Below are 26,057 nucleotides of genomic sequence, written 5' to 3'. Positions count from 1 at the left end.
AATAAAAGGTTGGAGAACCATTTACCATTCAAATGGTTCTCAAAATATACCCTAAAAACTACAGAACACTTCTGAAAGAAATTGAGGAAGACACAAAGAGATGGAAAAATATTCCATGCTCATGGATTGGCAGAATTAATATTGTGAAAATGTCAATGTTACCCAGGGCAATTTACACGTATAATGCAATCCCTATCAAAATACCATGGACTTTCTTCAGAGTACTACAAAGCTGTGTTCATCAAGACAGTGTGGTACTGGCACAAAAACAGACATATAGATCAATGGAACAGAACAGAGAACCCAGAAGTGGACCCTGAACTTTATGCTCAACTAATATACGATAAAGGAGGAAAGACGATCCACTGGAAGAAAGACAGTCTCTTCAATAAATGGTGCTGGGAAAATTGGACATCCACATGCAGAAGAATGAAACTGGACCACTCTCTTGCACCATACACAAAGATAAACTCAAAATAGATGAAAGATCTAAATGTGAGACAAGACTCCATCAAAATCCCAGAGAAGAACTCAGGCAACACCCTTTTTGAACTTGGCCATAGTAACCGGAGAAGGACAAACAGTGTATGTTCTCATTCATTTGGGGAATATGAATAATAGCGAAAGGGAATATAAGGGAAGGGAGAAGAAATGTGTGAGAAATATCAGAAAGGGAGACAGAACATAAAGACTTCTAACTCTGGGAAACGAACTAGGGGTGGTGGAGGGGGAGGAGGGTGGGGGGTGGGGGTGAATGGGTGACGGGCACTGAGGGGTACACTTGACGGGATGAGCACTGGGTGTTATTCTGTATGTTGGTAAATTGAACACCAATAAAAATTAATTTATAAAAAAAAAAAAGTGAAATCTGGGATACCTTATAAAAATTTCCAGGAAGACATTAATTCTCTGGCTTCAGTACTTGCTCAATACTGGATAGCTCTAGATTTGCTGACTCAGTGAGGCTCACCGGAGTAATTAGTCCTCTTGCCCTGCATCTGTAAATAATCAAGCCAAAATATGACCCTACCCTTTTTTTAGTGTAATCAAGAATGTTCTTTGACAACTATTTATGACCAAAATGGAGGACTGTTAGGAGAATATTATCCAAAACCTAGATATACCCTCAGGGGAGGCATATCCTTTCTTTCTAGGGTTCTGTTTAGCAAGCTTACCTTTTGATTATTTAACTCTCTAGGAGCATATGCTTGTGTTTATCTTGTTATTTACTATTTCATTTGCCTATAAATAGGTTCAATTGTTTTGTTTGTTCCTTTTCTTTTTTTTGAATCCTTTTCTTTTTTTTGAAACATGTTAAATTGTATATTTATGTTCAGGAGGAAAGATCACCTCAAAATTTATGGTATCTTTGCCTTATAAGACATTAAATGTTTTTTTTTATTAACTTTTTTTTTCTTTCTCTTCCTTCCTTCTTCCCTTCTCCTCTCTTTTCTTTCTTTCCTCCCTTCCTTTCTTTCTTAATGCTTGAAAACTCGAGCTCTTCAAGTGCTTTTGGAACAAGCTTTCCCATCTCACTGGTTTCCTTATTACTGAACTAAACATTTTTCTACTTGTGTAAATTTTATATCTAGAGGAGAGTCATTTCTTTTACTGCCTGTAAATTATACTTGGATACTGTCACATACTACCACATAAGACTGTTTATTTTGACCCCAAGCAGTCTCTTCTGCATTTCTCCTATAAATGAAAAAACTGTGGACATTTGGACTTATAACATGCTTCTCCTGCTTCTAAATATGAATTGAGGTAGTTTCCATTTAAAATATTGTTGTAGGATGTTTGTACCCACATAGAATCCACTGCTAAGTTTGAAAAATGTCTGAGCATGGCTGGCAAATTTGTGGGAGATAACCAACAGAATATCATTTTCATGGTGACCTAACTTTTTGGCACTTCATAGATTCCAAAACAGAGTGCCCATTTGGTGTTATACTTTTAGAATATCGGCTTTGTCAATGGTGGCATCTGCAGCGATAGCCAGTAGGAGCTGGTGTCACCTAGAACAAGACTATAGTTTCTGCCAAAAGTGTCAGTGGTGCCTAATGTGGCGGTGGTCTCCCACACAGTGGGAGCAGCCTTGGGAGGAGACATCTGGTCTGTTGGCACCAGAGGCAGTTGGGAAGGGAATTAAGCTAATGTAGTCCAAGTGCATTGCTTATTAGAACTCACTAGAAGGAGAAAACTTGACTTTAATGATGTCTCTTGAATATCATTAATCTGAGATTCACTTTTGACAGGAGCTCTCTGGAGAATGACTGAAGGGCAGCTATTTTGAGTTTTCTTGTTAATTGTAAGGAAACTAGTGTGCTCTCAACAGTGAGACAGGCAGTGGTGTTCTTCGGTGAGCAAATTAAGGAGCTTGACTGTGTTTTCTCCTAAACAGAGCACAAATCTTCCGTAGGTGAGTCACAACATACCTACAGGTAGAGCCAACAAAGTCTTTAGAAAAGAGATTCTAAAAAAAAAAAAAAAAGAAAAGAAAAGAGATTCTAATCTGTTCAAAAGTACAAATATTGAAGCCTGGAAGCAATCTCTTATCAGTAGTTTAGGGATCACTTGATAATTAGGATGTCTACAGATAGATATTTTATTCTTTTTTCCTTTTAACATTTTAGAGGCTTAGAGGAAATAAAGTTGTTCCTGAGCCTGCTCAATTAAACTGACGGACACTCTGCATTACCTGACAGCAAATGAGATAGGTATAGCAATTACTGGAGAGTGTGTTAACTGCATTCTGAGAACTCAGGGGATGTGAGGTCTTGTTAAGGACATCAAGAATGTACATTGCTCCTGTGGTGAGGGTGTCACTTTGGTTCTAAGTGACAGAACCTTAGAACTGTTCTAAGTTCAGGTTAGAAAGCTACCAAGTGATCTTTGCTCTTGAGTCAGTGGTTTCAGTCCTAAGAGTTGCGTTGTTTTCATCTTATACCAATTATGAGACTATTGAGAACAAAAGGGAAACAGAGTAGGTAATAGGAGTTTGATGGGAATCTAGTGTTTTAAGCTTTCTTTGACTGAAAGAGATTATTTGTCCCATTGGCTTTAAGGTACACATTCTGTGCTAGAGAAAAATCTGCTTTTTTCAGTTCTCTTACATTTGCTGAAATATCTAGTGAATATTGGAGGTGAGCAGTGTTGGATCTTAGAGACCACAGGAGCTGTGAATGAACTAAAGAGGCAGGGAAAATAGCAAGCTCAGAAATGCTTTCCTTGTCATATATGTTGGTGTTTACGAGGGTTGTATCCTTCACGACTAAGGATGGGAGAAAGATTCCAGATGGAGCAGGAAAGAAGGAAGGGATGGCCTGAGAAGAAATGTCAATTCTCCCCTCACTTCCAAAATCATTCAGGCATTTTATAATTCCCTAAACTCAATGTCACAACAGAGAGATCAAGGGGAAATGCCTGTAAGATATTTTAATACATGTATCTGTAAACATTCTTTTGGTCTGACCCAATATTCAAAGTGTTTACATAAAAAGGAGATACAGTTTTTATAGAACTCATAAATCATACTATAATTAATCAAGGTGATAGGGGCCCTGAGAGGGCTGGTTCATTTGTTTCATAAGAAGCTCAAGTGCAGAGAGAAGATACGCTGGAGGTCCCACAGTGACTCCGTTGCACAGCCAGGATGGGAGTCTCGGACTCTGGATTCAACGATAGTGTTCCTTCCCAGACTGTAGTGCAGTATCAAAGCAAGCTGTGCACCAATCCTAAGACAGTCCAGATCAGCTTTTCATTTTCTTCTCTCTAATCAACCAGGGAGGCCATAGTTTGTCTTTCTTGCTCTACAACAGATTTACGTGGTAGATTTGATTATGCCCCCTCCATAGATTCTTGCAGCTAGATTCAGACCAGGTCCGGGTAGGTGCCAGGTGGAGAAATGTCTTTGACTTTTTTGGTCTTAATTTCTCTCCTCTCTTCTCCCCAAATCCAACAAAATTGATTCCGTGTTTACCACCTACTTTAGTTCAAACTTCCACTAAAATATAAGGGATAAAAGGCAAATATTTTATCATGCATGCCCAATCAAAATCAGTCAGAATAGTTACCTGGACAAATGCTCAGAATGTTTCTAAGCAGCAGATGATCTAAGCAAGAATGATGTTTATGTTGGTTAATGCTACCTGTTAGGATGATGGGGAAGGAGTAAGAAAGGTTTTCAGAAAGTAAATCAGAAAGGCTTTTAAGGGCATCAGTTGCTACCTGAAGGAGACCAAAAGCAGGAGAAGGTTCAGACATAAGACAGTATAGCGTGTGTTCTTCGGCTGTGAAGTAACTGTGATGTGCCAGAAATGAAGATGTGTAGAAAGCATATAAAGGGAATTGTCAAAGACTGCGGCCATACTGGAGATGGCCAAGTTTGCTGGGCTCTGGAGTTTGGACATTGCCAAACCGTCAAAATTTGGGTCAAATGCATGGCAGGATTGAAGCTATTTTGCAGGAATATTAACCTAGTAGCAATGTGTAGGAGAGTTTATAAGTGATAAGGTAGGAATTATAAATAGCAGTTAGGCTGTTTGAAAGGACTAGGTTAGAGGCAATGAAAGCTTGCCCTAGGGCTTGACTGCAAACCTGGGAAGGATAGAATGGCAATGAGCCCTGTAGAAGCTGACTAGTAGTGGCTTAGTCTCCAGTGGGTAATGGGAATGGTGGGTCAAAGTAATACTACGGTTTCAAGCCTGAAGTGATGTGTGTCATTAACTCTAACAGGAGGGATTACTCATGAGGGTCAGTCATGAAATCCGGTGATTTTATTAAATTCACTCCTTCCCTATCAAGAGTTAATAATCTCAGAATTATAGAATATTCATGTGGAAAGTGACTTTCCCCCTTTTTAAAAAAGATTTCTTTATTTATTCATGAGACACACAGAGAGAGGAAGAGACATAGGCAGAGGGAGAAGCAGGCTCCCTGTGGGGAGCCTGATGCAGGACTCGATCCCAGGACCCTGAGATCATGCCCTGAGCCAAAGGCAGACGCTCAACCACTGAACCACCCAGGCGCCTCAGAAAGTGACTTTTAAGAGACTCAAGTTCACACAAAATCATACTTGAGAGCTCCTCTGTTTTATTTTTCCCTTATCTGTTATCTTGAGTAATACCTTTTCTATTGCTTTAGTTTCATTTCCAGACAGCTGGCAAAATATCCTAAGCTAATATCCTCCCCACCCTCCCCCACCGTAAAGATGGTTACTCAAATAGAAAATGGATCATTTTCTAATAGTTGAAATATCTAGCTGCTTGTCTATGGTACTGTAGTTAAGTGCCTCAAATTTCATAATTAATACCCACTTAAATTATGGATTATCTCTCACTCTAACCAAAATCTTAATGTTTTTACAGTACCGGGAGCTACACACGTTGCTAATGACTTATTAGGATGACTCCATTTGTAATGAGAGCACAAACCACATACTTATAAAAACAGCCAGTACCTAGTTTTGTCAACTGTGAAGGGAAGAGTGAAAATGAATTTGTTTTTTTTTTTGTGTGTGTGAAAATGAATTTGGATAAATGAAAGACATTTTTTTCTAGAATAATCCTGGGTTCAAACATAACATAGATATAAAATCTTGTCAATTTTATATTTTCTAAGCATCCACATGTCGAAACTGCAGTAATATTCTCTTGAATTAAGTCCTAAAATTTGCAGCTACATATCAGCCAGAGTCATCAAGTCTTGGCTTACACATTTCTCTTTTGCCACATGTAATACTGTAAGCGTATTTACCTAGGCTATGCCTTAGATCTAATAGAAAGTATAGTTATATGTACCTAATAACCATTCAGCTTCATATAGGTTTTATTTCTTTCTCCCAGCTTTTAATGAGAAATAATGGGAGCTCAGGGTCATGTTCAAAAGTGAAAGAATTATAAGTTTTCTGATAGCGCAGACTCAGCATATCTAAGTCTAACAACAGTTAATACTAACTTCATGCTTATCCTTCATGTTAAGGGCATTATACTTGTGTCCTCTCATGAAATCTTTTTATCATCTTTGTGGTATTTTATTCTCCATATGTCACAGATAAAGAAACTGAGATTATATATATATATATATATATATATATATATATATATATATATATATATATAATAGAATATGCCCAAGGTCATATAGCCAGGACATACATACAACTTGAATTGAAATCTGTCACTAAATTACTAATTGTCCTCAATATTGACACATAGACGACCCAGGCCTAAGTAAAACCATGTGAATTGCCAGACCAGTCAAATAAATGAAATAAATGAACAAATTTGGGTAGGATTGGACTGTTGGGTGTGTGTATGATCTTGGACAAAAGGGAACTGCAACTCCAAAATCAAATCAAAACGAACTGTAAGTATTGTAGATCTGAAGCATACAAAAAGCCCTGTCTCCCACCTAAATATTCCACAAATTTGAAGGTAAGTCTAACTTTATCACATGTTTTTAATAGTTAGATTTGCAAAGGGAAGTCCCTCACATGTCTCTCCTTTGGAATGTCTTTTATGAGTAGCTCTAGTTTTTTTCTCTATGGATTAAGTGACAACTTCCATATAGAAAAAACAAATAAAGAATTCTGATTGTAACCACCAATCAGGACACTGGCTCCACTTCTCTGGAATAGGTAAGCCAGTGTATACTGCATACTTAGAAGAAAAATGACTACTGTGCATAAAAATAAAACAGTGGCTTACCACAGTTTCCATTCAGAAACACCCTCTTGCATTACTAGCTTTTGTGACTATGTTAAATTTTCTCAGAGTGACCCACCCTCCTCTGTTTTGAAACTCAGCTTCTATTTTGTACTAGAGGAAAGCAATAATTGTGACTCCATTTGCAGATAAGGAGAACAGAGGAATCATCCCATTCCGTGGTCTTTCCCTGCCACTGATGTCAGGACCACAACGCCTGAAGCTAGAGCACTACTTGTCTTTCTGCAGGAATGCACAGGATATTTGAACTGTGCCTGAAGTTACTCTCGTTACATATTGGCACTCCAAATGGCCAGATGGTGTAACTAACAGTCAGATCACCTTGGGTTACCAATGACACATCCTCCCTGCTGGTCACAGCCCCACCCAAGGTGAAGCCTTGTCCAAAGATACTCTGAAATTCTTTCCTTTCTGAGAATTCTTAGAAAGTTTCAAGAGAGGGAAAGTCAGACCCCAAGGCATTTGGTAAGTATATTGAGTTTTGAGCAGAAATACTTTAGGGGAAGCAGTTAATGCATTTAATAATCATAGCATAGACAGATGGAAAAGAGCCACATGGGGTTTCTGCTATCAGAGGAAATATGATCAACTTACCACTTGGTATTCACCATTTGATTTTAGACCTGGGAATGCCATGACTGCAGGTGGCTTTTTAGGCCTTCTTGGCCAAGTCTTTTTTTCGCACAATTGGACATGGGATAAATAAGCTCAAATCAGTGTCAACAGTAAATTGATCCAAGATTTTAGAATTCTTATCCCAAAGAATGTCAATTGCTCAAAATGTGTGCAAAATCAAAACGTTTGTTTTAAATTTAAATCCTAATAAATTGCTTGAGACACAAACAACCTACTTTTGGTTTCTAGCACGTTCCGTTGGCCTTCTTAGCTCTGGTCCAGATAGTTCCCTGGTGAGGGTAATATAGCATCTCAGACTCACCAGAAAAAGATGTTCTTAGTATCAACACTCTTGGAAAGAGAAAAGTTAAAGAGCTTGGAGGAAGGCAGCCATAATGATTGAAGCTTTATCTTTTATTCCAAGAGCCTCATTCTGAAGCACTCAAGGAAGAAACCTAGAATGCAACCATGAACGTGAATGGAGAATACTATGGAAGATAGAGAACAACCAAGGAAATGTCTCTATAAATAGGTTAAGGTAAACAAATATATTCATTCCACTAAGTGTAATCAATACCTGGACCATGACATGAATAAATGTGTATAAACATTCATGCATATCCATACATTTAAAACAAAATATGAGTATAACTTGGAGATGAGAAAGAGGAGACTCACTAGTAGCTGAAGTGTGGCCCCTGAAAAGTATAAGTGAGAGGGTTTACAGAAGTATAAGAGTGGGGCCTCTATTCTTCTGGCCTCAAGTTTTCCGTGGACACGCTTTCACTACAGTAAACCCCCCAACACTGAACTTCCTTCTCCAAATCCTTACTCATTCCTTCCTAGGGGAAGAGGTGTGATTTATCTGATTCATCTGATTCATCATCAGACTTTAGGGTCATTGAACCTTACTACTGATGAGCAAATTAATATGGTGAACAGACGATCAGAGTAAAAAAAATATACAAATTTTAATTAGATCAAACCTACAAGGCATCTGGTGCTGCTTAGAAAAGAAACAGGTGTCAGTGGTGACATATTTCAACCCTATTGCAGAAATTCAGCAGGAGAGTGCCCACGATCCATACACCACTGTGATTGCTACATGTACATCATGCTGGGAATCAGAAACTCTGGAGTGGTTGAGTCTGAGAAATTAAAAAGAAGGGGAATTACTAGAATTTCTATTGTTTTCTGAGGGAGTTTCCATATAGGTAGGTAAATGTCCCAAGGGGAAGGTGGGTGTATTTAATTTGGTGACTGTGGTAGACATTGTTGCTGAGAGGCCACCATGGTGATTGCTCACAGGGCAATGCATATTCAATGCCAAGAAGTTAAGTGATAGGGCACTTAGGTCAATGAAATATATTTTGGGGGCACCTGACTGGCTCAGTCAGTGTAACATAGGACTCTTGGACTCTTGATCTTAGGGCCGTGAGTTTGAGCCCCACGTTGGGTGTCGAGATTACTTAAATACATAAAATTTAGAGAAATTTATACATTTTTATGGTTCTTACTAAGTATATGTACTTAGGCATATGTCTGAATGTAAAAATATTTAGAACATGAATCAATATATGCCTATTCATATTTATAGCACATACACTTATATATGTATGTAATGAATATGGTATAGATAGAAAAATATACTGTGAAAAATTTCAAACATATACAAAAGTGGAGACAATGGTATAATGAATTCTCCATGTACCCACAACCTTGTTCAACAATTATCGATTCAAAAAAAAAAAAAACAATTATCTACTCATAGTCAAAATTTGTTTCTTTTAGAGACCCATTCATTTCCCCTTTTCCCTTCCTATTTTGAAACAAATCCCAGATAAGCTATTATTTCATCTGTAAATATTTCAGTGTTTGTCTCTAAAAGGCAAGACCCCTTTGTTGAAGTATAATCACAATACCATCATCACACTGTATCCAACTGAAATTGTTAACCGTGGAATTTTTATTTAACCTTAATTTCATTATGTATTACCTTTCTCCTAGGCCAAAATCCTGGTTTTCATTAACACCAACATAATCACTGGATTTCTTCCTTCATTATCTATATGATACACATAACAGGCTGATTACTGCCACCAACAATATGATTGCTCATAAGTGGTTTCAGGTTTATGTTTTGTTTTTTTGTTTTTTGTTTTGTTTTTTCTTACAGTTCCCCTTTGTGCTAAGGGATGGACTTTCAAAATACTGCATTTTAGAGTCATTTGGAATAGTTCCTCTATCAGTTCCACCAACTGGAAACACAGATTCATTTTACTTCACTTTGCTTTTGATGGTTAGAGTTTGCTTTTGAAATTTTAATATTATTTTGTAATCACATAAAATATTTACATGATTCTGAAATCAGATGCACAAAACAACTGATATCTGTGGAGGTTTCACTTGTATTTCTGCTCCACCTGTATTATTCTCTATTTAGGTAACTCCATTATTATTATTACCATTATTATTATTATTATTATTTCATAATTTAAAATAAACACATAAGCAATCCTGGCAGAGTTAAATAGTAACATATTATCCATACTTTACTTCATTTTGCTTTTTCTTTAACTTAATAATATATTCTAGAGAATATTCTATAGTAGCATATAGATATATTAATTATTCCTATGATAGGTGTATAGATTTCCATTGTGTTGATACACCATAGATTATTCAATCTATCCACTAATGTGGAGTTGAATTGTGTCCTTACAAAAAAATATGTGTTCAATCCTAACCTCTGGTACCTTTGAATGTGACCTTATTTAGAATTACAGTCTTTGCTGATATAGTCAAGTTAAGATGAAGTTATATTCATATATTGTGTGGACCCTAGTCCAATATGGCTAATCTTATAAAAAGAGAAGAGAGACACACAGGGAGAAGATGGCCACATGACAATGGAAGCAGAGACTGGATTGATGTGTCTATAAGCCAAAAAACATCAAGTATTGTTGGCAAACACCAGAAGCTAGAAGAGGCAGGGAAGGGATTCCTTTCTCCCAGTCTCAAAATGAGCATGGCCCTATTAACATCTTGATTTTAGACTTCTGGCCTTCAGAAATGTGACATGGTAAGTTTCTGTTGTTGTAAGCCACCTACTTTGTGGTAATTCGTTGAGGCAACTCTAGGAAATGAAGACACCCACTGACAGCCCTTTGGGTAATGGCCGGTCTTTTGCTACTACAAACAAGGCTACCATGAAAAGCTTTGTAAATAGATCACTTTTTATTTTTGCCATATGTTGGAAGGATTCTTAAAAATGAGATTGTGGGGGTGGGGGTGATGGGGTGACGGGCACTGAGGGGGGCACTTGATGGGATGAGCACTGGGTGTTATTCTATATGTTGGCAAATTGAACATCAATAAAAAATAAATTTATATAAAAAAATGAGATTGTTGGTCAAAGGGTAAATGCAGATGTAGTTTTGGAAGACAGTGTCAAATTTCCTTCCACAGGGCTTTTTTCATTTTGCATCGATGGTAGTGATTTTCAAAAGTTTCTATTTCCCCACACTTTAAATTTTGCCAATCTGATAGCAAAAGTGGTTCCTCATGTAGTTTTAATTTTAATTGTTTCTTATTAGTAAGATCGACCATATTCTCATATGGTTAACAGGCATTTGTCTTTTTCTTTTCTTTCTTTCTTTCTTTCTTTCTTTCTTCTTTCTTTTCTTTCTTTCTTTCATCTTTCTTTCCTGAGCTATCTATTCCTTTATATAGCACATTTGTCTATGGAGGTAAGTATCTTCTTTCCCATATCTAGAAGTTACTTTTATATTAGAATTGCTAATTATTTGAGTTATGTGGCAAATGTTTTCCCAGTTTTTCTTTTTATTTGCTTATTAGGGGTTAATTATTTATTTAATGTCAGCCCTAAAGCATTTTAAGGTCTTTATATCTTGGCTTGAACAGTTTTGATCTATAATCATTCCATAGAGAATATAGATATCTTCACAAAAGGTAAAAGCTAATACAGAGGACTTTTTAGATTAAATTTTAAAAACCTTACTGAATATTTTTAGTTCCCTGCTTAAAGTTGATTTTGAAAATGCTTTGGCACAATTCTAAGTTTTATGGCCTATAACATTCAAGTTAGTAAAGGGATCTTTGCTTGAATTAGAGCTGCCTCATCAGTGCCTGATGTATAGATAGAAAGTACTAGATTACCTATTAGCAAGGAATGAATTGGCATTTAGACATTTAAAAAAATTCTTTAAATGCATTCAGTTGACATTTAAAAATACCATTCATATATTTTAACAATTCAACTTTTATCAAATACTAAAAATTTATTAAGCCTTGGACATATAAATATATATATCTCCTTCCAAGTAAATTTGTCATCTAAAATTAATCTCTTTTACCCAGATCCTACAAGTAATTATAACCTTGAGCAAATGTGCTTCAGTTCCTGTCTCTATAAGATGAAGTGATTAGATTAAAATATTTCTTAAGCCCATTCCAACTCTAAAATGTGTTAATCTGCTTCTGTGATAAGGATATGATATGTTTCCTAGAAAACCCTTGAACTGATTTTACTTCTTTATTACTGCTTTCACTTTATACAAAAATCTGGGTCAGTACCTCTTAACTGAGAGTTGAAAAAAAGAATTTCATATTGTTCTATCCCCTCCTATACTGCAGAGTGATTGGCCTGAGTCCTCATTTATAATAGTGATGTTTAAAGAGTAGGGAGAGAGGGTGAGTTCATTTCAGGGTCCTTTATGTGTGTGTATATAGATAGATATACCTATGTCTATACTATATCTGGATCTGTTATCTATATCCATGTATGCACATCTCTATATCTATACATATCTATATCATCTCTCTCTCTCTCTCTCTCTCTCTCTCTATATATATATATATATATATATATATATATATATATATATATATATTTCTCTGGCAGAAGTTCTTCTTTAGGAGGAGCTATGAGTGCTTTCTTCCTCTCTCAAGGTAAAAAGGAAGAGAGGTAACAGTGAGAGTAGATTCTCCAGAATTTTCCCGAGTTGTCATGCTTATTGCTAACTTCCTGTGCTCAGTTTAGACTCAAAATTTCAGTTAATGCTGGCCACCCAGAAAAAAAGAGCCCCATCATACTACTGTCCCTCCTGCCTTATTCTTTTCCTTCATTGAAGTCATATTTGAAAATAATGTACTTTGTTTATTTGTCTACTGTTTACCTGTGGTTCTAGATTGCAGGCTCTGTAAGGACAGGAATCTGATTTAATTTTCTTTTAAACTACTAAATATTTAATGAGTTTTTATTTTAAATTTATTTTGTTTTGTTTAGAATTTGAAATTATTTGATTTAATAAATATAGTAAATCAAGTAAATGATTTAATTACATCTGTACCTCATTATTCATGGATTCCACATTTGTGAATTTGCCTACTTACTCTGTTTATTTGGGACCACCAAGCCAGTACTCCAGGTGCTTCAGTAGTCATTCATAGAGGTGCACATGGACAGAGTGGTGAAAAAGTTGTGCCACGTGATGCATGTGTTCCCAGCTGAGGTCAACCAAGGTGATGCCCTCCTACTTCAGTTCTCAGGCTATATGCAAGTGTCTTTTTCAGGACCTATTTAGGACTATGCTTTTTGAATTTGTGTTCTCTTTGTTGATAGTTTTCCTGTCTAAAATGGTACATGAGTATGGTGTTAAAGTGCTGTCGAGGGTTCACAAGTGCAAGAAGGCTGGGATGTGCCTTAGAGAGAAAATACATGTGTTAGACAAGCTTCATTCAGGTAAGTTATGATGCTCCTGGCTGAGTTCAATGAAAATGAATCAACAATATGTATGTTAATAAGGTGTCTTTAAACAGACACACATAAACAAGGCTACGCATCGATTGATGAAAATGTGAGCAGAGACTCGCAGGAACCTCACCCTGTATTTCCTCTATGGTGCCATGATTCAGTATTTGCTAATCCAGTGCCTTGTGGAGATTTTATAGAACATAACCACAGTAAAGAATGAGACTTAACTGTATTTAAACTTAGCTTCTTTTTTTTTTAAGAGTATCTTATCAATATCTATACCTGGCATATAGCTGGTCAATAATAAATATTTGTTGAATGAATGATTGTGAATGAATGATAATGATTGTGATCACAATCAAGATCCTGATAAAAGGACTTTTTCAGGTGACTTAGTGATTAAGCCAATAGCTACAAATTGGTGGGATGGATTGTGCTGTGTGGAAAGAACACATATCCTAGCTCATCTCTACCATTTCCTGGCCTCCAGTAAATCCTTTAACTCCCATGCTTCTGTTTCCTCATCTATAAAATAATGATTGATATTCTTACCTCAAAATTGCTATGGGTTTCTAGCCCAAAGTTGTTTATAAATTAATATGAAAGCACTTAATCACGGGTCTGGAAGTCAGGGCCTTTGAATCAGCCTCAGCTTGAATTGAACTCACTGTGAGATGCTGACTCACTTCTCTCACCCATCAAGACCTGTCTCAGAGTTCTTTGTTTATAAAATGAACATGTTAGACTGGTTGATTCTCAAGGTCTTTTCTGGCAACAGCCTTGCAAGGGCCTATGTTAATAATAGGCTTGAGCTCTGAAGGGATTTCAAGGAGCTTGTGAATAGATCATAGATTAATCTTCTGTCCAGGACAAGGACACTGCTGTGGTCATGGCCAGTCCTGGTCCTTGGTATGATCTTGATTTTTCTCAGGCCCTTGTAAACTGATTATCTCATTGGAAGCTCTCTGTTAAACCTGTTACTGTGATACTCTCTAATCCCGGAGCAAAGGGTTAATAGCATTGAAATGTGAGGTCTTCCCTGGGAAGTGTAAAGTGATGTTCTTCAGAATTAAGGAGTATTCAAGAGCTCTTAAGACTAGTGCCCAAGAGGATGACAAAATTATGAAGCTAAAAATAAAGATATAGAGAAGCATGAGCTTTGTTTATTTGTAGAAATAGAGCTCTATAGATGTAGGTCTGAATATTCTCATACATCAGTGAGCTGTCTAAATTTTATAAAGCTTAATTCTGAAGGAACACAAACTAGTTATGGCACATAGAGCAAATCATATGACTCTGGAGCTTTCATTTCTTCAACAGTGAAATGGTGGTGAGAAGACCCTGCTTTAGCTACCTCATAGTCTTATCAACTAATAAGATGTATGGTTCATAGGCTCATGATAAATATGAGAGTATCTTACAAGTACTACTTATTCTAACCTAGTGGAAACTTAGTACACAGTGACAATGGGATATGACTCTTTCACTTACATATCAAATGCAGAAGAAAAACTCTTGAAATTTCATTTTGGGTCATTGTTTAAGAAATTAATGAAGAAGAAGTTTAAGGAGAAGCAGCATTTTTAAAAATCTTAATACCTGCTTTGATGAAAATAAAGCTGTTCTCTTTGTCCTTCTTATTAAAGCATCCAGTTCTTTTCAGTGGCCCAGAAATAATGAGTGCAACAATGAAAATATGACATGTATGAATTTTAATACTGAATATTCCCAAATAAACTATCAAATTATCAAGAGACACATCTATTACCCATGCATACCTATGGTCTGAAATGGACTTTTAGTCCTGAATAAAAAAACTCATGCTTCCAAAGCCAAGTGCTATAGGGATTTGTGTCTAAATTTGACATCTGCCTCATTAGGGATGCAATTGGCCAAACAGCCGAGATGCTGGTATCTATGGGCATATTCATATTAATTAAGATTATTTTGGCAAATCTCTTTCCCAGGAATCAAATAAATAGTATCAATACACAACTCTGTAGTTAATAGAGATAAACAGGTTCATTTTCTGGAAATAAGTAGTCTGTATAGTTACTGAAATGTCCTGGTTCAAGCTATTCCTTTCTTTGGATTCAAGGCTATTCTTTCCACTTGCATAACTGTCATAGTGAGAAACAAGGCTCTTTCAAATCTCCGTATGACTTATTCCTAAAGTCATTTTCCAGGAGCAGTGTGATGACTCATCCAAAAGCAATGACCTTGCAAAAGTCATCTAAAGGGAGCTGTAGAACTTTTATTTAAATTGATAATAACACCAAAAAGTCCATGTATAACTCAAAGCAACCTTGGTTTTCTGCTTGCTGCAAATTAACATTTCTTTGCCTTTTTTTTTTTGACTAGTGACACTGGCTAAAATTAAGAATAATAATATGAACAGAAAAATATCTTCAAATATCCACTGAAGGAAAATTATATTCTGTCAACAATCAGAGACCCCAAATAATCTGAAATATATTTCTGTATTTTCAGTAAAAAGTCATTTATTCTATTATCAGAGACTGAGTGAAGAAAACTAATCTAGAGGATATTCTTGGGCTCCTATTTCACTAGTTTATATTTTTAAATCTGGTTCTGCCCCTAACTAACTGCATGATTTTGATAAGTCACTCATCCAATGTCATCATTTCCAAGGTTCTTTCTAGAGCTAGACCTATGATTCTTCAATGAAAATAACACCCAGAATTATGGCCAGTTTCAGCTAGTAAAGAGGTTGAGGGAGAGAAGGAAAGCATTTCCGATGAACAGTCAATAACTTTTAAAAGCTTAAAGCATCCTATTCCCTAAGCACCCAGATTAATTATGAGATTTTATTAGAGAAGCTAGTTAAAAATAATATACCAAACCTGCAACATTTCAGCATTTTAATGATCCTGGGCTCTGCTTTTATGCCATATCACAAAAGTGGGAATCTGTTGTAGATGAGCAAATCCTTTAGCCAGAAAATATAGAGGATCACAGCAATGTGGCCAGTGACCCAGAACAGCTGGGCAGATGCATTCTTTGCAGTTATCTTAGCAGAAGATGTGGATTCTTGCCTAATGTTTCAGTTTGAATATTAGTCCTAAAGACTGATGCAGTGAAACATATGCATGCTAACACAGCCTTGGGATATAAATAAATGCCATTATAAATTATAGAAAGATTGAATTCTTGTGTGTAGTGGGTATGGTTGTGTTATGAAGTGGTTCTCTATGAGATCCATTCTGTGAGAGTCCCCATATTTCCTCCATCCCATTAGCTCCTGAAACTTAGTCACTGCCCCAGTGGAAGTCAGGCTGCTGGCACCCCTGTCTTGTGTCCCAATAGCTGAGGCTGTCTCACACTCCCATGGGTCCTTGGAACCTGAATCCCACTCTTCCACATTAAGATTCTGATAGTGTGGCCAGGTTGAAACTACTGTGTGTCCAGTGATCCCATGTTGCTCATGATCCTCATGGTATCTTAACCTGAAACATATGAATCCACAGAAGAAAGTGTGGAGACAAATCCAGCTCAGCCGACAAAGCTAACCTAATGAATCAGTAATTTCCTGATTCTGACTGGAACTGTGACAGACCTAATCTTTGCAGGAAGTAATGAGACATTTTAAATGATTTTTAAAAATTACTTTTCTCCTCTCTCCTCATTGCTTGATAACATTCTTTCCTTTCTCGTACTCACTGTATCTTGAAATCTCACTTTTCTCTCTTTAGTGTGAAGGGGATTTGTGCCCCCTCCATATGCACCTGGTACCGGGGTGATGGTTACTCTCCCCTCAAGCCAGCCAGCAAATTGAACACATGGCATAGGTGAGAACACCTGCTCTTCCTCCTGGTTACCATCACCCATGTAAGATTTTAGTTTGCTTCCCCTCTCTCCTCCTGGACTGCTGTCACTGCTGAGACCTCAGAAAAATGCAGTCCTCAGCCCCCGGGGCTCTGTGTCTGAACCTTTTCACACACATTTCGTTTATCTCGCATCTCAGCGATGCATTCCCATGTTCACATCTCCACGTCGCCCAGCTTTTAATTACCAATAACTGTGCCTTCTCCAAAGTCTTTATTTCAACTGCCTCCCACCCCTAGCTAACCAGGATTTCTTGTGTTCCCAACTAACTTATAGTTTGGCAGTCAAAGCATTTCTTTAAACTCATCGGCCTGCGATCCATCTGTTCATTAGTGACTTTCCTCCCACAAGGTCATTATTTTCCTTCTCACCCAGCTTGGATTTCAAGTGCTTTTGCATGCTCCTTGCTCTCCTCCATTGTGTTTGCCTCTACAGCTTTCAACCCTCCTGAAGTTTAACTCTTCAGCTGCTTCCTACCTAGGCTATGTGGGTGAACATAACTAGAGAAGATCGTACAGACAATGACAAATTTATGGTCACCAAGCCAGTGAAGCTCCAACATTGCCAGACAGCCCTACCCTATTGTCCTCATCAGTTCACCGTGCCCTCCACCCCCTCTCTCCAAATCATATAATTTCACCTCTTCTCAAAATTGCTAAACTATTGCTTCTTACTCTTTTTTTTTTAAAGGCAAATCCCCTCGTATTATCAGTAGAGAGAACACAAGTTCAAAGATACAGTTATCAACGATTTCAAGACTGTGATGACAGAGCATTGTGCCAACGGTGGGGCATTTCTGAACACGGGCCCTGGGTGGCTGTAGTGGCTGCAGCCCGTGAAGCCACCTGCTGGGTGTCACATCACAGGAGAGAGGTAAGGACAGGGCTCCATTACACGGGGTGGCTGCGTCGATGCCATCCGTTTGTTTGTGTTCTGCATGTTAGGACACAGTGCAGTTTACCTGGGCCCAGTTAAAGGTATTTGCAGATAACATTATGTAGTTGGCACTGATTTAATCATTGCAAATAGACGCCTGGGGTTTTAAGATGATACTGATAATGCGAGCCTGGGAAAGGGGATGAAGCAGAAAATAGCAGAGCTGACACCAAAAAATATTTATCAACTGATGAGATCTCATAACCTAATTATCAAAATTTCACAAATATAAGAGAATTATTTTAAATATGGATTTATATGCACCACATAAATTCTGTTGTTAATCATGAACTTTCATCTAAATGTGTTCCATGCCTTTACAAATAATGATGGTATAGCTTGCTTGTATCTCTACTGAAATTGTGTGCTCAATTTTTCACTTATACTCACCTGTGATCTCTTTATTTTGTTAATATCTATAACTAGATGGGATTATAGATGAGACGAGAACATACGAGAAAGCCTACCCTAGAAAACTGGCATTTTTACATGTTTACACTTGAATCAACAACCTCCATACTGTAATGTTATACTTACCACATATTAAAGTATCCATAGACTATGGAGACATGTGAATGAACATTCATCTGGTAAGAAATTTCTTTCTGGAATGCCTCTGCCAAGTCACCAACTTATTTATACTTAAATGCCTTGATTAATGGGAAATTTACTACCCCTGAAGATAGCCTCATTGTCAAAATGTTATGACACGTACATACCACAGTATACACACATACAAGGAATGGGAGAGAAAAAATAATATACACACCATTTTCCTCCCAAAAGATGTTGACAGGTCAGTTCAAAGAAATCAATGTTCTTCTACAGTCTTATTTAGCGGAAACTGTAGCATGTTTACAGTCATGAGAACAGAGGCAGGAAGGCATAAAGCACAAGCAGGGGAAAGGATGGAGTTGCATTCCAACATATTAGGAAAATGATTGATCGATAGATAGACAAACAACCCTGATCAGTGTGCATAATGTGTGGTTTTATTAATTTGAAAAATCTGAATGTGCAACGATCTATGTCTTTATGCATTAAGCTATCCTGGTCACCACAGACCTGCTCCCTAATGATGCCTGGGATAACTTGCACAGGACAGATGCTACTGATGCATCATTTCCTAAGGATTCCTGGCATAGGACTGTGAAAGGTCTTCTGGAACCTGCCTAGAAGAGCCATGCCTTAGCTGTAGGAAGCCCTGGGCAGCCTGCGTGATGAGTTTCTAAAGTGTAGTCAGTGTGCAAAGAGCCCCAGGAACCTACACAAGAACCATCCCTCGACCTGGCAAATGCAGTGAAGACAACTCTAGCCAGATGGGATGGAGGAAGAGCTCCTTCTTTAGGGTTCAGAACGTCGAGTTTAACAAAAACCAAGTCTTTTTTGAAAATCAGCCATAATTCCTTTCAGTCATAATGCACCTTTTGAAAACCCAACTTTTTCATGCCAGGACTGATCCTAATTACAAAATAATCCCTGTTCTTATGATACCTTCCTGTCGGTATGCCAGTTCTGTAGGTGAAGACCATCTGGTTCTGCTCCCCAGCAGCCTTGGGCTGGGTGATCATTACATCCTACAGTTGAGAGAACCACGGAATAGGATTTAGGACTCCAAGCCAGGAGGAGGACTTTTGTGTTAGCAGATTTACTGCTCATGAGTGCAATCCTGTAAGTCCTGAGCAGTATTAAAGCTCCTAGTACAATGACTGTTTGTAATCATTTACATGAAAACAGGTACCATGCCTTCCTCTCAGGACACACTGGCCTAATGTTTACTCACATGTAGGTGCTACTGATTTGAATTCTTAAAGCTGTAATTTCTCTTAGAGTAAATAATGTATTCTGTTAAATGAACTGAGGCCATTTTTTTTCTTTTGGGAAAATGCGGTCATTTTTTTAACATTGAGGAGATGTTACTTTAATAAGTATGTATATTTTTGCTTTTTCCCTTATAACAGCAGGAAAAGGATTAAATGCAGTTATCACAGAGGTGCAAATCAAAGTGGCAATTATCAGGGTTTTTTTAATCTATTTTTCCCAGAAGGTGATACACATCTCCCCCATATTCTTTTTAAAGAGTTAACATACGTATCCTCATTGTATTTTTTTTTTTTTTTTGAGAGGGGGAAGGAGAGAATTCATGAAAACAACTTACAGGTGATGCAATTTCTTAGATTAATTTTTCCTCACTGGAGGTCACATGGACTTCATGCTGTGGTTCTGCCTAAAAGAAGTGAAGCTCTGGCTCCTAAAAAAACACCCTCTTCTTCTTCATCTCTCTTGTTCCCCCATGTGAGAATTGAAATAGTTGGGATTCACTGAAAGGCAGCCAGGAAGTTTTCCCAAGGCACCTGGGAACCCTGTCCTAACTCTGAGATGTTTTTCAAACCTAGTTTTGGCCAAATATAGCAAAGTAGAGTCAGATTCCAGCTGTCTGCTAATTTCTTCATAAGGTGCTTCCTGGTTACTGCGCACACTGATTGACAAGTAGGCAAGCTACCAATAAGAGAACAAAAATTGCACTTCCAAGCACAGACTATATTCACATCTGAAGAAGTGATTGAGTTGTGTGAATAGCATTTCAAATCTCAAAATAGCAGAAGGGAATGTGTGGGACTCAACCCTTTCCCAAATCCCTAAGGTTGGTGGCAACTTTGCCCATGGTATAACCAAGGTCTCTTGAGCCCTGTTAGCCTGTGCTCTGTCATGGGGGGTGTGATTGGGGGTAGAGTTCAGGCAGACAGTATTTTAAAACTGGCTCAGAGCCCATTTCCTAAGGACTCAGCTGGAGCATTTGGTCTCTGGAAAGGGACATGGCCTTTGAAGCAACTCTGGAAACTAAACCTCAGCTTTGCCATTTTATTAGCGCTGTGACCTTAGGCCATTTACCTTATCCTCAGTTTCTTTATCTGTAAAATGGCAGTCACAAAGCTTCCCTTAAAGAGTTTCAATAATTACATATTTTATTTTGATGCCTACAACATATCTCCTCTACAGTCTGAGGGGAAACAACATGTTTAAAGCGATACCAACAGAATCAAGAAGGCAAAATGCGTAAGTGGTGGGAAGGCATAGGGTTGCATTCTATCAAATAAATCCCTATTCTGGGTATTATCAATTCAGAGTGTTTAGTAAGATTTGGATTCCATACAGATAATCTGACTAAATAAAACTGCAACCTAATTACTAGTTGTGGTTCAATCTATTGAAGTTACTAAAATTTAGGGCTAGAATATTTCTTAAAGAACAATTAATTCAAACTGTATTTGACAGATGGGACAAAGCAATGGGCAAGCAGGAGTTTCTACAGGGCATCTCCAACCCTAGATCCCAGGTTTCCTGACTCCTAATTCACTCTTTTCCCCACCACACCATGCCTCTGATATTATGGAGAGAACAGTCTACACTCATTAAAATACTATTTTGTGGAATTATGGCTTTTTATGTTGCTAGCAGCCACACCACCAATTTAAGGAAAACAATAAATTGTCTCTAATCTTCAAATCCATGGGTCCATGTGAAAATCCCCATGGATTGCGCTGTCAGAATTTCTGACACTAGGTTTTCCGATTCCTGCCATGGTGTATTTATTGGTTTGTCTCTTCAAAGAACTCACCCTTTCTCAGCAGCTTATTTCCCTAAGTCTCAGTTCCCATGTCCTGCCTTACCCTCTCTCCTGGCTATGAAGAAGAAAGTACACTGTTTTCTTTTTAAACTTGGTGTCTTTAGCCACAGGCCTTACAATGTCAAATCATTACTTAATAGCTATTGTGAGCTTCAGAGAGACAGATTGATCAATTCAGGTCTGGGGTAATTATGAGTAACTTTTATTTCCATGTCAACCTTTGTCCTCCTCCATTTCTCTAGCCCACCAGCCTCAAATTCAATGGATTTGCCTTCACAGTCTCAATCAAATAGCTGCCCTTTACTTTTTGATGCTTTTAATTTTTTTTTTACTCACGTGACTAGGTAAAAAGCCTTGTAAATGGTTCTCAAAAATTTCCACCCCTACTTCCTGTGAGCTTCCTTTAATCACACATCCTCTGGACTCATTACATCTTATCTGTGACAAAAGACGTTGCGCAACATTTCCTCTCCAGCTGAGGCTCTCACTCAAGACAGTCCAAAGAACTAACACTTTTGGGCCCGGGCCAAGTTGCAGACCCAGCAACCTTCACAGCCATGGCAAGGACAGAGAGCTGGTGAGTCCTGGGGTCACCAGGGCTTTCTCCAGCAGGAAGCTGGAACTCTTGTACTGACATGGACACAGGATTTATAAGGTGACAAAGTCTGAGCCAGAGCTGCGTGGAGGACATAGATTGTGTCACAAGTACTTAGGGAGCTGGGCTCTTCCTCAGGTAGCCTCCTCTGAGATACAAGTGTGTTTGGAAATTGTGAGCATCCAAGGCATTGGTAAACTCAAGCCAATGAAAGTTTGCCAGCTTTACACCCATCCATCTCTCTTCAGACTCATTGTCATGCTTCCTTCTCAAATGGATTTTAACACACATTGAAAAATGTGTGGGTAGAAGAAAAGTGTCTTAGACTTTTGAGTATCCATTGTCCAGACTACAGCATTTTAGTTTTCTCCTTGGCCCGCACCCACCCTATACATCTGTGCCTCCGGGATTGGTACTGTGACACGCAATGGGTGGCTACTTTTTAACATGAGGCAGCTTTATGCAATATAGAGTTTAGTTTACTGTGGGCATGTAGGGAAAATAAAACAGGGATCAGTCAGCATTTTGTTCTACTGGCAGCAATATGGCTTGCATGGTAGCTAAACTTACTCTGATTTTATCTGAAATGACTCTAGCAAGATTGACCAGTTTTGTATGAGATAAGTATGTGGCTCTTTCTTCTGAGAGTCAAGACCTATGTGGGAGTGAGTCAAAAGTTTCTCCTTCCCCCTCTCTCTGTTAGAAATATACCACTTTCCATAAATATAGTACAAGTATAGAGTGAATGTTCCTGGACATCATGTATCCAGTATAGAGGATACCCCAGGATATTATAAACCTCTAACTGAGAAGTGCAAACTTTTAGCTGATTTGACACTTATTATTTTGTTTTAGTGGTTAAGCATACTCAAGGTAATAATAACAAACAGAGAAATATCCCAAACAAAACAGAGATGACACCTTAGTCCTTAATTCCTGGATAGTGACTTATTTTTCTTAAGACATTTATTTATTTGAGAGAGAAAGAGGAAGAGAGAACACAAGCAGGGGGAGGGACAGAGGGAGAAGCAGATTCTCACTGGGCAGGGAGCCTGATGTGGGGTTTAATCCCAGGACCCCTGGATCATGACCTGAGCTGAAGGCAGATACTTAAACCATCAACTGAGCCACTCAGATGCCCCACAGACAGTGACTTATATGCAGGTAAATTTGCCCATTAAAACCTTTTGATCAAAATAGTGCCTCCTAGACAATGAGAAAGTCTATAAATCTAATGGAATATCATATTATTTCTGATGCAACTTTTTCCTGAAGAAGTGGGTTTGGGAACAGACAGGTAGAAGAAACATTGACTGAAAAGACTGAAGTCATATTGATAGCATTTTTACAGAAACCACAAAGGGGTCAAAAAATCAGAAATAAAAAGGAGAGGAATTGTTGGATCCCATAGCTGCTAAGACATGTATATCTGAGCACAATGGACATTTTCCTGCCCCTGCCAGCACAACTTCTTCTTTGTCCAACATCTCTTGATTCTTGAAATTTGGATCCATGTAGCTCCAAGGAAACGAACTGTACTTCTGGTCCAGTGGAGTATCATCTGATACACTAAACCAATAAGAGCATTCTTTCTTAGATTAGAGTGACTGAACCAGTAGTGGGCCAGTGACCTCAAGTGTCCCAGAACTTTTCCCTGAAATGCTGAGTCAAGGATGATCTTTTTCCACTGCAGACACAAATAATAAAGAAATAGCTCAGGGAGCTATTGGCAGCATTCTCAGGACCATAAGGTGAGGTCCTGTATAAATAAAATAATACAAGAGAATTGGAGCTAGAATAGAGGAAAAAAACCGTGAGGACTTGTTACATCTTTTAAACCACTAGATTGCGCATCACTTAAAAATAGCCCCATTTGAGACTTTTTAAGCCCATAAATCAATAAATAACCTCCTTGCTTATGCCGGTTTTAGTGAGGTATTCTGGTTCCTGCAACTGAAGGCATCCTAACAAACCATTAAGTCTGTATAATTACCCTGAACCCGGTCCCACATCCCTAACTCTGACTTCTTCTTTCATTGTGGTCTTGTCCTCACAGGGATAACCAGTTGCCAGAATCCAGAATATGGTTAGGATCCTTGGAGAACAGAACACCTGACCAGGGACCACCATGGCTCTGTACAGAATCCTCTGGATATCAATACACTCCCATCCTTGGGGCTGGACAGACTGATGGATCCATCTGTAGGGCAGGCGCAGCCAGAACAGAAAACTGAACAAGAAGCTAATGAGTTGGAGTCCAACCAGGAAACAGAGGACTTGGAATTAACAGGAATTCCAAAAGAGAACAGCAAGTCTAGCTCCTCAGGAGGGAGGAGGAGTTTCCTGGAGACTTCGTGAAGAATGGTCAAACTTCCCAAGCAAAGAGTATGACCATGCCTCACAGAAATCACAAGTGGGCTACCAGGTCTGTCCACACTGGGACTTTCATCTGCCCCCATCTCACAGGGGTCCAAGGAATATGCAGGAAGTCTGTGGAGAGTCTGTGGAGGGTTCCTGGCATATGGGAGGAAGAGGAAGATCCAACACATCCAGAGAGGTGTGAGAGCCCCCTAAGTAGACTTGCTGAAACTTTGAGCTCTTAATGACTTCCTCCTTCACTAGGAGGTCCCTGAGATCTCTTCCAGTCTCTTCTTCATCCCCATAAAATGAAGGCACAGAAATGACTCAATTCTGAAGTACTATTTATTGTCTAGATCAGTATACTGTGACTTCAAGTTTTCAGAAAATTTAAGTTTGCTCAGTTTATTTTTCCAGAGAGAACTTTGACTCTCTCTCTCTCTCTCTCTCTCTCTCTCTCTCTCTCTCTTAAAAAAAATCTTTGCTGATCTTAGGACATAATAAAGAGAGTACTTTTTAAACTTTTTGAAACGAAGTATGTATGGAACTACTAAAAGAATAGGAATGGGATGTGTAATGGCAAGCTGGTGGAGGGAAAAAAGAATAACCAGAGAAAATCTGATCAATATAGTCAAAGGCAGGAAAAGAGAAACAAAGTAAAGAAAACCAAAGGCACAAAATAAAACAATTATATCAGTAATGATAATATTCATGAGTGAATTCAAGTTACTAGTTAAACTGATTGTAAAAATTAGGCCTTAAAAAATTCATCCACAAACTACTTATGAAAGACATATTTAAAATATGAGAAAGAAAAATTGAAAGCAGAGAAAGAAATGCATACCAGACAATTACTAAGAAATACTAATATCATCAAGACCGACTTTAAGGAAGAAACATTGTCAAAGAGAGGCTTGTTACATAATCATAAATGAAGCAAGTTGCCAAGGAAGCAAAATATTCTTAGATATATGTACACTGAACAACTATCCACAAGATATAAAAAGCAAAATTTGAGATTATTGCAAAGGAAAATGAACAAATCTCCACAATAGTGGGCGATTTTAGACATATGGCTTAGAAATAATACATTTAACAATTATTAAGGTTACAGAAGATTTAAGAAATTCACTTAACAAACTTTATCTAAGGGACACAATATGCTTAACAGTTGGTGACTAATCAATATTTTCAAGCATACATTAAATAATTATATTCTGTGTGAGGCCTTCACTACCTTTCCAATAGGTTTCTCAATCATTGCAATTCCTCTAAATTTGTTTAGTCTGAAGTAAAAGAATAGAATGGATGTTTGTGGCAGCTTCAGAATTTCAGTACATGAGTTGCTGAGCCATGGGACTCCTCATAAATGACTGGGTTGGAGGGGCCACTGCTCAGAAAACTGGTTCTGTGTAGTTCTTTTGCACAAGAAGAATACATTTTTGCTTAGATGGTATGTTTCTTTGACCAAGTGGAGACAATTAGCAGCTAAAGCAATTCCTTGGTGCTTCTACTATTCATTAAGACCCTGGGACCAACCTATTTCATCTACTGTTTGCTAAAGTCTCAAGATGC

General features: G+C 38.0%; 1 long non-coding RNA gene across 1 annotated transcript; it reads left to right on the top strand.

Annotated features, from left to right (window-relative positions):
• The first annotated feature begins 6,170 nt into the window (after positions 1-6,170).
• Positions 6,171-24,906, top strand: LOC129514258 (uncharacterized). Its single transcript, XR_008665366.1, has 6 exons — positions 6,171-7,099; positions 7,768-7,881; positions 12,988-13,107; positions 16,833-16,928; positions 17,656-17,838; positions 24,181-24,906. It is a non-coding gene; the product is annotated as an uncharacterized LOC129514258 (long non-coding RNA).
• Positions 24,907-26,057: the final 1,151 nt, after the last annotated feature.

Source organism: Nyctereutes procyonoides, unplaced genomic scaffold (assembly GCF_905146905.1).
Source record: "Nyctereutes procyonoides isolate TBG_1078 unplaced genomic scaffold, NYPRO_anot_genome, whole genome shotgun sequence".
NCBI classification, from domain to species: domain Eukaryota; kingdom Metazoa; phylum Chordata; class Mammalia; order Carnivora; family Canidae; genus Nyctereutes; species Nyctereutes procyonoides.
Note: the sequence above shows the minus strand (reverse complement) of the source record. Positions and strands in the feature narration are given on the sequence as shown.